The 13,638-nt window shown below is 37.3% G+C and overlaps 1 protein-coding gene across 3 annotated transcripts in view; it reads left to right on the forward strand.

Annotated features, from left to right (window-relative positions):
• Window positions 1-13,638, forward strand: part of HMG20A (high mobility group 20A) — an 80,364-nt gene that overhangs the window by 37,572 nt on the left and 29,154 nt on the right. The window lies entirely within an intron of this gene.

Genomic DNA, 13,638 nt, shown 5'->3' on the forward strand with positions numbered 1-13,638 from the left:
GCTCAGTGTATGAAGGGCGGAAACCTTTTCATATTGGGTAGAGTATTTAAAGGAAAAATGTTCCTGGGAAACTGCTCTTCTAGAGCTTTAAATGTGTCGTTTGAATTCTGTGACTATTTGATTTACTTTCTGAAGTCTTGAGCATTGTCAGCTTTAGGATTCAGAAGCAAAACGTAGCACAATATTTCAGAGTTTTAAGTTTTCTCTCTTTCATTTAAACCGTTCTGTTAAACTGCAATTATGCCTTTTTGTTTTCTAAGGAAAACTGTGAATTTTAAAAGGAAAATATAGCAAAATCTGAGTTTTATTCTTCTTTCAGTTAATTTGTCCTGTTGAACTGCAACTGTGCCTATTTGTTTTGTGAGGAAAACTGAATTTTATTTTATTGTTCAAAGTGGTGAAAACCATTAACTGCTTTGACTTATGACAGCTCCTGGGTTTTTTTTGTTATTTTTGTCTTCACTTTTTGACTGAAGAGAACTTCCCTACTACCTAAAGCTTCTGTTTTTCCTTTTAGGAATTCTTCCTAGAAAGAGAATTTAATTTGTATTGGATTAAACCGATTAAAATGAAGTTGGTTCAAATGAACACTTTGATGGGATCTATTTCCTCTTATTATACTATAGTTTGTATAAGTGATCTCTGACTTTCCTTTCATCTTTTACTTTTAGTATTCATCAGCTTTAAAAGAGTAAAAGGTTTTGAATTATTGATTGTAACAGAAAGGAGCATTCTTTCCATCTCTTCTCTGCAGTGTTGTTTCACAGCTGCAAATTAGAGCTGAAGAAGCAGTGGAAAACATAACAAAATAAAGAAGCAATGTTCTTTGGACCCATAAGAACCCTTGCCCTAGAACTGTTAACTGCTGAGTTTTTGTTTGGGTCAGTAGGTACTGAAGACTTTTGTTGCTTCTGCTTTCTCATATATAGCTTTCCTCAGATGGCAGGCTGAAATAATTTTGTTTTAGAGCTAGAAAGGAATACTGTCTGTCTCCTTAATATGAGTCTGCATTCCAAACATGAAAGTACCCCTGAGTGTTCCTTCTCAGGTTTTACTCAATTAGTAGTTTCTGTTTCCTTCAGATCTCAATTTTTGGTGAGTTCATTACGATTATTAGTGGTTGTCTTAGCTGGTCACCCCATCTATTCAATTCATCTATATTTCTCCCCTGTTTTGTCATATATTTAAATAAATAAATAACTGTACACACATCAGCTACTACAGCCTTTGCATTTTTTTTCTTACCATTTGCCCTTCTATACCTCACTAGATTACAAACTGTGAAAGGATAAGAATTTCTTCTTGATCTTATTTACCTCTGTGTCTTTGGCACATAACACAGTGAGCTGTAATAAACTGTGAAAAGCATTGCTTTTCAGCTTTTTTAAAACTCATTTCCCTCTTGATAAACATAAAATTCCTCTAATCTGATACACCCTCCATGAGGGTATCACCAAGAAGTGAGTGAAAATATATACATCATATGGCTTCCTAGATGGAAGACTGTCCTGTCATTGCCCTCCTCTATCTACGTCCCTCTCACCCCTCCTTTACCTCATATACACCTTGTACTTTCCATAGTACCCCACTGTCCCAGGATATTGTTTGGGAAAGTACACTAAGGAAGTAGTGCCAAGTTTTATTGGGTTACTTTAACTCTTAGTTCCAGCACTGGTCCAGAAGTTTCTTACTTGGGCAGTTATCTCTTTGTTTACTAATAATAAAAGCAGTGCTTTAATACACTGTATAGGAAGGGCAACTTGGGACCATTAGGCACCAGGAAAAAGAAGCCAAATACGTGGACTATGACCTCGAAAGTCAACACCCTCCTTGTAAAATAACAAATTTGCTTTGGCAGAGGAAAATGTTTTTTTATTGTCTCCATATTATCAATGTGCTTTAACCTGTGATACAAACACTATGTCTAAATGTTTCAGGTTGTTTTCTTTTGACACCATATTTTGTGTCCTAATGGTAATACATCTCCAGCAAGATTTCATTGAGGGGAAAAAAAAATACATGTCCAGGGATCATACTGTCTAGAAAGACTGTCTAGAAAGAAATCTAAACCATGCTCGGTTTCTTTTGTTGATCTAGTGCTTATATTTTTTAGAAAATATCTAACTCAAAAGTCTGCAAAACTTTTGCTTCAAAAAATCATCAACAACAGTAGAAAATTTATCTTTGTTTCTAACCCTGGCCTCTTCTTTCCACTTATCATGTTGTCTGAGAACACTGTCTCTAGACCAAAGAGAACAACAGACTGGAAAATTCTGTAAAGCATAGCTACACACCATTTGACACCAGGCACAATCTTAGTTACACAGTAAAGATGCTCAACAAACGTTTGCTGTTGAAATATGAATTCTATAAGCACTTACCTTAAAAGGAGTCTGGATTACTTCCTTTATGGCCCCCACCAAATTAATATATTGTTAGTATGTGTGCTTGCTCAGTCATGTCTGATTCTTTGTGACCCCATGAACTGTAGCCCGCCAGGCTGCCCTGTCCATGAGATTCTCCAGGCAAGAATACTGGAGTGGGTTGCCAATTCCTCCTCCAGGGGATCTTCCTGACCCCGGGATCTCCTGTATCTCCTACATGGCAGGTAGATCTTTATGACTGAGCCATGGGAAAAGCCACCCTTTATCACTAAGTAGGTTATAAAACTACAGCTGAAATAAATGCAGGGCACAATAGATAGATTCTATTTCTTATTCTGAACTGAGAAATCTGCTCTATCTTCAATATATATCAAGAATCTGACCACTTCTCATCACCTCCACTATCATCACTGTGATCCAATCCACCATTTTTTAGATGGATTATTTCAATAGATTCCTAAGTGATCACCTTACTTCTGTCCTTGATCCTCTTCAACTTTCATTCTGTTCTCAAAACTGCAGCCATGGTAATCTTATAAAAATGGTTAATTCCATCCCTTATCTACTCAGAACTTTTTAGTGTCTTCACCATCTCAGAGTAAATGCCTGTCTTTACTATGAGTTACAAAGCTGTATATGGTCTGATCCCCTATAGCAGTCAGCCTCATCTACAGCTTTTGCCCGTAGTTCAGTCCAGCCAGATTTGCTGCCTCCTTCAGTCATCCCAAGGGTACACCTTTGCTTGTGTTCCCCCTGCCTGGACCATTCTGTCCTCTCACATACATAGCTCTCTCCTTCCTCTTCTTTAGGTCTTTCCCCTGAGGTTACCTCAGTGAAGACTTTTCCTGGCCTCTATTTAAAATTCCAGAGTTCTCTTCCTTGAACTCTTCCTGGCCTCTTTCTTTGCTGTCTTTTTTTTACTTTGTACTTATCACTATGTAACATTTTTCATTTTACTTTATCTTGTTTTTTGTCTGTGTTCCACTATACTAAGCTCTGTAAGGGTGGGAATTTTTGCCTGTTTTGCCTACTGCTGTATCCCCAGCACATATAAAGTGCCTAGAATGTTAGATACAAAAAAAAAAAAAACTTGTTCAATGAATGAATACTTGTTGAGTGAATGGTTTCTCTATTATTTAGTTCCTAGAGTAGCCTACTACCTTTTTTAAGAAATTAATGATAGTCATAGTTATAAGAGCCTGCACTCAAGATTCTAGGAATAGAGAGCCACATTTTCTTCCCACTCCATCCAATACCCAGCCAAACACACGCCTGTATGTACTTATTAGTTATTTAACAACCCTGAGCCTCAAACTCTAATTATATCCCCCAACCTACCCACCCCCCAAAAGTAAGTATTTAATTACTCCCAAATTACCTGACCTTATCTTTTGCCCCCTCATCTCCCACATCAAAACCTACAGTGAGCGAGTTCTTAACTGAATTTCACTTAACTGAACCCCAGTTAACTGCCTGGTGGGATTAGCCAGTGTTCTTGTTCCCTCTGTAAAACATATTGATCAATGCCCACAGCCTGCTGAGTGTTCTTAGCTAAATGTTCACAGCTGGCAGATGGTTTTGTAGTAAGCCTTCATTCTTTCACTTGCCCCAGATAAACTAACTGTGTGCATATAAAAATCAGATGTATTTATTCCTCAGCCTCAAGGCTATCTTACAATAAACTGTATAATTAAATTAATTTTTAAATAAATGAATGTTATCTTTTAGAGCAGTTTTAGGTTCACAGCAAAATTAAGCAGAAAGTACAGAGTTCCCATATACTCCATGTCCCCATATGTGTACAACTTTCCCCACTCTCCACATCCCCTACCAGAGTGGTACCTGTGTTACAATCAGTAACAGCCAGTTACAGTCAGTTACAGTTAGTAACAGCCTGCATTGACACATAATCCTTACCCAACTCCATAGTTTAGGTTTACTCATAGTTTAGTTCACTCATGATGTACCTTCTGTGGGATTTGACAAATGTATGACACACATCTATCATTCTAACATGTAGAATAGTTTCACAGCCCTAAAAATCCTCTGTGTTCTGCTTTTTCACTCCTGCCTCCCTCCAACCCCTCCCAACCACTCATCCTTTTTACTGTCTTCCTAGTTTTACCTTATCCAGAATGTAGTGTGATTGGAATTATACACTATGTAGCCTTTTCATATTGACTTCTTTAACTTTGTATTATGCATTTAAGTTTTCTCCATGTCCTTTCTTGGCTTAGTAGTAACATTTCTTTTTGGCACTGAATAATATTCCATTATCTACGTGTACCACAGTTGATAAACCCACCTACTGAAGGATATCTTGGTGGTGTCCAAATTTTGACATTATGAATAAAGCTGCTATAAACACCCACATGCAATTTTTTGTATGGAATAAGTTTTTAACTCCTTTAGGTCAATACCAAGGAACACATTTGCCAGTAAGAGTATGAGTAGTTTTGTAAGAAACTACCAAATGATTTTCCAAAGTGGCTGTACCATTTTGCATTCATTTCCACCAGCAATAAATTAGAGCTCCTATTGTTCCATATCCTGACCAGTATCTGGTGTTTGACAGTGTTTTGGATTTTAACTGTTCTATAGATGTGTAGTGATATCTTGTTTTCATTTTCAATTCCCTACTGACATATGATATTAAATATCTTTTCATATGCTACTTGCCATCTGTACATAGGCACTGGTGAGGAGTCTGTTCAGATCTTTTGTTTATATTTTACTTGAGGTGCTCCTTTCCTTATTGTTGAGTTTTAAGAGTTTTTTGTATATTTTGGATAAATTTCTTTATCAGATGTTATCTTCTGCAAATAGATAGACTTCCTAAAGTCTATGGCTTGTCTTCTCATTCTTTTGACATTGTCTTTCACGGAGCAAAGGTTTTTCATTTTATAGTTTTGCATTTTGATTCATTTAAAGTTAATACTTGTGAAAGGTATAAGGTCTGTGTCAAGTTTTGTTGTTGTTGTTGTTTTGTGGGGGGAGGTTTGTACATGGATGTCCCTTGTTCCAGCACCATTTATTGAAAATACTATCTTTATTTCATTGTTTTGCCTTTGCTCTTTTGTCAAAGATCAGTTGACTATATACATTTATTTCTATCTAAGATTTCTATTCTGTTTCAGTAATTTGTCTTGTCTATCACCAGTACACACTATCTTGATTATTGTAGCTTAATAGGAAGTCTTGAAGTTGAGTGGTGTCAGTCCTTCAACTTTGTTGTTCTCCTTCAATATTGACTTGGCTATTCTGAGTCTTTTGCCTCTCCATATAAACTTTAGAATCATTTTATTTTTATTCACAAAATTACTTGCTGGGATTTGTATTGGGATTGACTAATCTGTAAGTCAAGCTGGGAAGAACCGACATCTTTACCATTTTGAGTCTTCCTATCATGAACATGGATTTTTCCATTTATTTAGTCCTTCTTTGATATCTTTCATCTGAGTTTTGTAGTTTTCCTTATAGAGGTCTTGTAAAATATTTTGTAAGATTTATACATAAGTACTTCATTTGGGAGGATGCTAATATAAATGGTAGTGTGTTTTTAATTTCAAGTTTCAACTTATTCATTGCTAGTATATAGAAAAGCAATTGAACTTAATATACAGTTGAACCTTGAACAACATGGGTCTTAGTGATGCTGATCCTCTGTGTAGGAGGAGACTAAACAACATGCTACTAAAAAAACAATTAGTCAATGAAGAAATCAAAGAAGAAATTCAAAAATACCTTGAGACAAATGAAAATAGAAATATAACTTTCCAAAATCTATGGGACTCAGCAAAAGCATTTCTAAGAGAGATGTTTATAGCAATTCAAGGCCTACCTCAAGAAATAAGAAAAATCTCAAACAAACAACCTAACTCTCCATCTAGAAGAATTAGAAACTGAAGAACAAAGCCCAAAGTGAGCAGAAGGAAGGAAATAAGAAAAATCACAGTAAAAATACCAGGAAAAAAAGAGAGAAAAGATCAGTGAAACTATGATCTGGCTTTTTGAAAAGATACAATTGATAAACCTTTAGCCAGACTCATTAAGGAAGAAAAAGAGGGGCCCCAAATCAGCAAAATTAGAACTGAAAAAGGAAAAATTACAACTGATATTACAGAAATACAAACTGCCATAGGAGAATACTATGAACAATACAGTGAATACAGTGACAAACTGGACAACCTCAAAGAAATAGCTAGATTCAAAGACTGAATCAGGAAGAAGTAGAAAATCTGAACAGACTGATTTCTGGTACTTAAATTGAATCAGTAATTAAAAACTCAACAAATAAAAGTCCAAGACCAGATGGCATCACAGGGGAATTCTATAAAATATCTAAAGAAGAGTTAATGTCTGTCCATCTCAAACTGTTCCAGAAAATTAAAAGGGAGGGAATACTCTCAAACTCATTCTACAAGGCCAGCATTGCCCTGATACCCAAGCCAGACACAGATATTGCAAAAAAAGAAAGTTACAGGCCAATATTCCTGATGAACATGGATGGTAAAATCCTCAACAAAATATTAGCAAACTGAATTTAACAGTATGTAGAAATGACCATACATCATGATCATGTGAGATTTATTCTAAGAATGCAGAGATGGTTCAGTTTACAAACCAATCAGTATGTTTCCCCATAGTAACAAAATGAAGGATGAAGATCACATGATCATCTCAAAATCTCATTTAAAATTCATGATAAGAACTCTAAACAAAGTGGGTATGGAGGGAACGTACCTCAACATAATAAAAGCCATTTATGACAAACCCACAGCTAGTATCATATTCAGTGGTGAAATGTTGAAAGCTTTTCCTCTAAGATCAGGAACAGGCAAGGAGGCCCACTCTGGCCATTTCTAATTAACTTATATTGGAAGCCCTAGCCACAGCAATCAGACAAGAAAAAGACAAGACATCCAAACTGTAAAAGAAGAAGTAAAACTGTCAGATGACATGATACGATATATAGAAAACCCTAACAACCCCACCAAAAAAAAAAAAACATTAGAACTAATAAGTGAATTCAGTTAAGTGCAGGATACAGTATTAATATACCAAAATCTATTGTGTTTCTCTCCACTCGTGGTTCAGACAGTAAAGAAGCTGCCTACAATGTGGGAGATCCAGGTTCGATCCCTGGATCAGGAAGATCCTCTGGCTAAATGAATGGCAACCCATTCCAGTATTCTTACCTGGAGAATTCTATGGACAGAGGAGCCTGGCAGGCTACAACCCATGGGGTTGCAAAGAGTCAGACATGACTGAGCAACTAACAGTCATAAACTTCAGAAAGAGAAGTCAAAAAGAATTGCTATTCATAATGACATCAAAAAGAATAAAATATCTAGGAATAAACTTAATCAAGGAGGTGAAAGACTCATATTCTTAAAACTGTAAAATGTTTATAAAGGAAACTGCTGCTGCTGCTGCTAAGTCGCTTCAGTTGTGTCTGACTCTGTGCGACCCCATAGACGGCAGCCCACAAGGGTTCAAACCCCTTCCCTGGGGTTCTCCAGGCAAGAACACTGGAGTGGGTTGCCATTTCCTTCTCCAGGGGATCTTCCTCCTCCCAGGGATTGAACCTGGATCTCCTGTATTGCAGGCAAACTCTACCCACTGAGCCACCAGGGATTGTTAAAATGACCATACTACCCAAAACAGTCTACAGATTTAATGCAATTCCTATCAAAATACTGATGACATTTGTAACAAAACTAGAACAAATAATTCTAAAATTTATATTGAACCACAAAAGATCCTGAACAGCCAAAGCAGTCTTGAGAAAAAAGAAAGCTGGAGGATCATGCTATTTGACTTCAGACTATACTACAAAACTTCAGTAATCAAAGCAATATGGTACTGGCACAGAAGCAGACACATAGATCAATGGAACAAAATAGCCCACAGATAAACCCACACACATATGGACAATTAGTCTGTGACAAGGGAGGCAAGAATATATAATGGGGAAAAGACAGGCTCTTCAGTAAACTGGATAGCTACATGTAAAAGAATGAAACTAGAACATTCTTTCACAATGTGTACAAAAATAAACTCAAATGGATTAAAGACCTAAATATAAGACCTGAAACTGTAAAACTCCTAGAAGAAAACATAGGCAGTGAACTCTTTGACATTGGTCTTAGTGATGTTTTTCTGAATCTGTCTCCTCATGCAAGGGAAACAAAAGTGGGAAACAAAAAATCAACAAGTGGAACCTAATCAAGCTTAAAAGCGTTTGCACAGGAGAGAAAACCATCAACAAAACAGAAGGCAACCTACTAAATAAATGGAAGAAGATATCTGGAGATGATATGTTTGATAAGGGGTTAATGTCCAAAATATATAAAGAACTCATACAACTCAATTTAAAAAAAAAAAAAAAAACATTTTAAAATGAACAGAGGACCTAAATAAGCATTTTTCCAGAGAAGACGTACAGATGGCCAACAGGCACATTGAAAAGATGCTCAACATCACTGGTCATCAGGGTACTGCAAATCAAAACCACAATGAGATATCATCTCACCTTTGTCAGAAAGGCAAGAAATATTATGTTGACAAGGATATGGAGAAGAGAGAACCCTAGACCACTATTGGTGGGAAGGTAAATTGGTATAGTCACTATAAAAAACAGTAATACAGGTTTCTCAAAAACGAAAAATAGAACTACCATACATATTTAAAGAAAACAAAAACACTATTTGAAAAAATATATGCACCCCAACATTCATAGCAGCAATGTTTACAATAGCCAGGATATGGAAGCATCCTAAATGTTCATCAAAAAGTGAATGGATAAAGAAGATATGGTATGTATACAAAGAAATATTACTCAGTATTTAAAAAAAAAAATTGCCATTTGCAACAATATGGATGGACCTGGAGGGTGTTATGCTTAATAAAATAAGACAGAGAAAGACAAATACTGTTTGTTTTCACTGATATGAGGAATTTTTTAAATAAATGAATATAACAAAACAGAAATAGACTGACAGCTACTGATAACAAGCTAGTGTTAGCAGAGGAGAGGAATGGCTGGGAAGGGCTAAAATAAGTGGAAGGGCTAAAATAGGCTGAGGGGACTAAGAGATACAAACTACTAGGTATAAAATAAGTTACAAGGATGTAATGTATGTTGCTTGAATGTTGCTGTTTTTCAGTTGTTAAGTCGTGTCTGACTGTGACTGCATGGACTGTAGCATGCCAGGCTCCTCTGTCCTCCACTACTACCAGAGTTTGCTCAAATTCATGTCCACTGATTCGATAATACTATCTAACCATCTCATCTTCTGCCACCCCCTTCTCCTTTGCCTTCAGTCTTTCCCAGCATCTTTTCCAGTCTTTCCAGGGTCTTTTCTAGTGAGTCAGCTCTTCATATCAGATGGCCAAAGCTTCAGCATTCCTTCCTTCAGAAGGAATATTGGAAGGAATATTCCTTCCAATGAATATTCAGGTTTGATTTCCTTTAGGATAGCCTGGTGTGATCTCTTTGGTAAAACTCAGAGTTGATCTATATCTAGGGTATAGAAGAATAACATGGCAAAGGAATTGAGAGTGTTGGCAAAAAAAAAAAATTGAAGTGAAGCTATAGAATCTAAGCTACACAGAGTAGGGAAAATTAAGAGTCGACAAATAGAGTTTTGTGAGGTTAAAGGTCAGTTGAGTAGAATGGGGCTTCCCAGGTGGCGAAGTGGCAAAAAATCCACCTGCCATCCCTGGGTTAGGAAGATCCTCTGGAGAAGGGAATGGCTACCCACTCCAGTATTCTTGCCTGGAGAATTCCATGGACCGAGGAGCCTGGCAGGCTACAGTCCATGACATCGCAAAGAATCAGACCCAATTAAGCGTGCATACTCATGCACATTGTAGAACTGAAATGACAGGAGGTAATGATCAGAAACTGATATAGCCAAGTAACATGACTTTTAAAGGAACTAGACCTTTTACATAAGGGTTGTAGTATGGGGAAGTGAGGGCAGAATCCCACCTCTCAACTCTGATGTGTGTACAGTTGGGGCTGGTGTGGTAGGGAAGGAGTATGATGTGTCTCCATGAGAGGGCTTGATGAAGTGGGATTAACATATGTGAAGTAGGGAAAGGGCACTTGCAAAGAGCCAACTCCAGAAAACACAAGTACAAATTCTCCTTCCAGCATTGCCCAGCATATTCAGAATAATGTAGTCTCATTGGTGAGATCATTCTTTTGTTGGGAAAGGCTACTATTAGTAGAAAAAGCTTAGTTGAAGAACACTTCTTAAGCTCTACCTGAGTTCCTTTATTCTGGCCCTATATTGACCAAAGACATGTGGCTCAATGTAATTTGTGTTATAGTTTTTGTAATTGCTATTCAAATATCTTAAATTGGCACTCTGTTTTATACATCAGTCTTTTTTTTTTTTTCAGTGAGTATTAGTATTAGTACTAGAAGGCATTTTTTCGTTTCCAAAGCCACAGTTGAAGTGTCAGCCCCAAGGTAATACTATTTTTGAAGCCTCCAGGTGGAATCCTTCTGTGGGTGAATCCCTTCTGCAAGAAAACATCTGCATGATATACTTGTTTCTATAAAATGAAGTGGAAAACCAAACTTGTATATTGCTTTGCCTTTGTGCGTATTTCTCTTCTTTCCCCTTCCAGAGCAGTATTCATTACACAGCTTAAGTGCTTTGCATAGAATTTCCGAGTTCAGTACGACCCCTGTACTGGGGCGTTATCAGGCACAGATGCTACACTGAAGGGCTTTTGGCCCTCAGTGGCTTGGTAACTGTGATTCAGTTTGAATCACCCCCTCATGGACCATATAAAAGCATATTCTTACAGGATCTCAGCCAATTCTCGGGAATCATTTTATTTTCCAACTTACTGGACTAGTTTAGAGGCCTTTGAGTTTCACTGGACTTTTTCCTCATTTCCTTCTTTTGTTGATTTTGGCCCCTTAACCTTCCACCCACTTTATTACTCACTCATTTCTTAGGGACCTGACTATTCAATAACACTAGAGAAACTATATCTGAAACCATATGGGTTGAGTAAAACACACTTAAGAGGGAGGAAGAAAGCAACAACAACAAGAAATGTGTGTTCTCTGAACTTCCTTTGTTTATATGGTCTGTTTATGTGTTGTTAAGCTTGTGTTGTCCAGCTGCCTCCCCATATTTCAAAAATGACCGAAGATATCTGGGAAACATTCTAAGAGGATCACGTTGGCATAGTGAATGAAAAGACACCTCAGGGACTTCCCAGGCAGTCTGGTGATTAAGACAATGCAGGGGATGTGGGTGTGACCCCTGGTCAGGCTAGGATCCCAAATGCCTCTCGACTAAAAAACCCACCAAAACATAAAACAGAAGCAGTAGTGTAACAAATTCAATAATGACTTTTAAAATGATCCTCATAAAAAAAAAAAGAAACTTCATTTGTCCCCCACCAGATAATATATCTTCTTCTTAGGTTTAGATGGGATGTCAAGAGCTTCAAATGCTAAATCTTGAAGGCTCTTGAGAAGTCCTTTACTTCTAAGGAGACTTTTAGAAAGAAGCCAGTTAAATGAGCTCTTTTGAGGTTTGTGGATATATACTTGGTTATTTGAATGTTTGTTTGTGGTTTATAATTAGGCTGTATGGCATCTAATTGATTAATTTTCTTTTGGTAAAATGACTATTGGTATAAGGTGATGTTAACAGCCCTTAAAGCCTGGGTTCTCATCTAGTCTGTGCATAATGTGAATTAAAACATAAGCACACTTGTGTCAAGATTATCCTAGAATGAATGGAACTGTGCACTATTTGTTAGAGTCCCTTTTAAGCCCCCTTCTCTTGAAGGAATGCGTTAGCAAGATCCCTGCACATGGAACAAACTCCTTACTCTGTGGTTGAGTGGGAAGTTCCTCTCTGCCTTCCATGCTCTACCCACACTATAATGAGTGGTGAATATACAGAGATGCATTTTTTTCACATTAAGCTATTTATGGAATTTGGTCTGCTAAGTAACAAAGAAATGAAAACAAGAAAATAAGTAAGAATAAGAAATAAATCATCAGTGTTATCATTTTGGAAGTAAATTATTATACTGAGCTTCAGGATATGGCATCGGCGTCGTCAGCATTTTCTTCACACCTCGCTCTGCCGGGGGCCCTGTGCTTCCCTCACAGCTGCTGTCTCACAGGGCTCCTTAGCAGCGGCACCCGACAGAACTGCCGAGGGAGCTCCTGAGAGGGAGCTCCTGAGTGCGTGTTCATAACCGGCTTCTCGTTCTCCCAGTTGATTAAGGCACTTTTTTTTTTCTTGAGTGGCTTGCACTTCCACTTAAGCGTCTGATGTTTGGGGTCACTGTTGAATGTTTTGTTTGAATATCACTTTCACGGTGGATGGGAGGCTTCTGCTTTTAGCTCTGTGGGGTGAAGCCCTTGGTGTTAAGCCTTGAAAGGGAAAAATCTTTCTTTGTAGCGATATGCTAAATGAAATTACTCTATTTGTCACTTTGTCCTTTTATCCTTTCAGTCCAATAACCTCAAATTCTTGTGATTTATTTGCTTTCTTCAGTTAAGCTTAGTTATTTCCTGTGTCCAGGTGCATGCTGTTTCCACTGCTGGCCATCATGGTGATGTGGAGCATATTTCTGACCTGGAAGTGCGGTTTCTTTAATTTTGAACCACATCAGTATGCCGTCCATCCTCCACTTCCTTTGCATTATTTCCTTTTGGAAGGCTCAGTTTGTCACCATTTAATCTAAGGATGATTCATCTGGGACTGAGAACTCATAATGTTGTAATAACAATACCTTTCTTTGTATAATAATACTCAAAGCACTTACCATCTTAGCCTTTCTCTATTTATGAAGCACTTTCAGTTTAATCCTTCACAATAACCCTGTGGGTTAAGTCAGCAATTTGGTCTGTGTCTAAGATGGTGAAATTTTATCTCAAAGAGGTTGAATAGCTTGCTCAGGGTTTCAGTGCTTCTGAGTTTACTCTGCTTAATGATTTTTACAGCAAATACAGAATAGTTTTGAAGATATTCTGAATGAACAAAAAGGAATTTTCCAAACTGTGTCCTGATTTTTAAAAAATGATTTTACCCTGGTCAGTTGGTAAGATCAGGGTTAAAAGCCCATTAACCATAAAGTTTAAATTGATGTGTCCAAGTCAAGAAAATATTTAGGTCAGTTTCTCTTCTGCTACTGATGTGATAAAGGTTGAGGAGGGCTGGCTCTTAAATATATGCAACTTGAACTGGAAATAATTAAGCCT

The sequence above is a fragment of the Capricornis sumatraensis genome, chromosome 19, assembly GCF_032405125.1.
Source record: "Capricornis sumatraensis isolate serow.1 chromosome 19, serow.2, whole genome shotgun sequence".
NCBI lineage: Eukaryota > Metazoa > Chordata > Mammalia > Artiodactyla > Bovidae > Capricornis > Capricornis sumatraensis.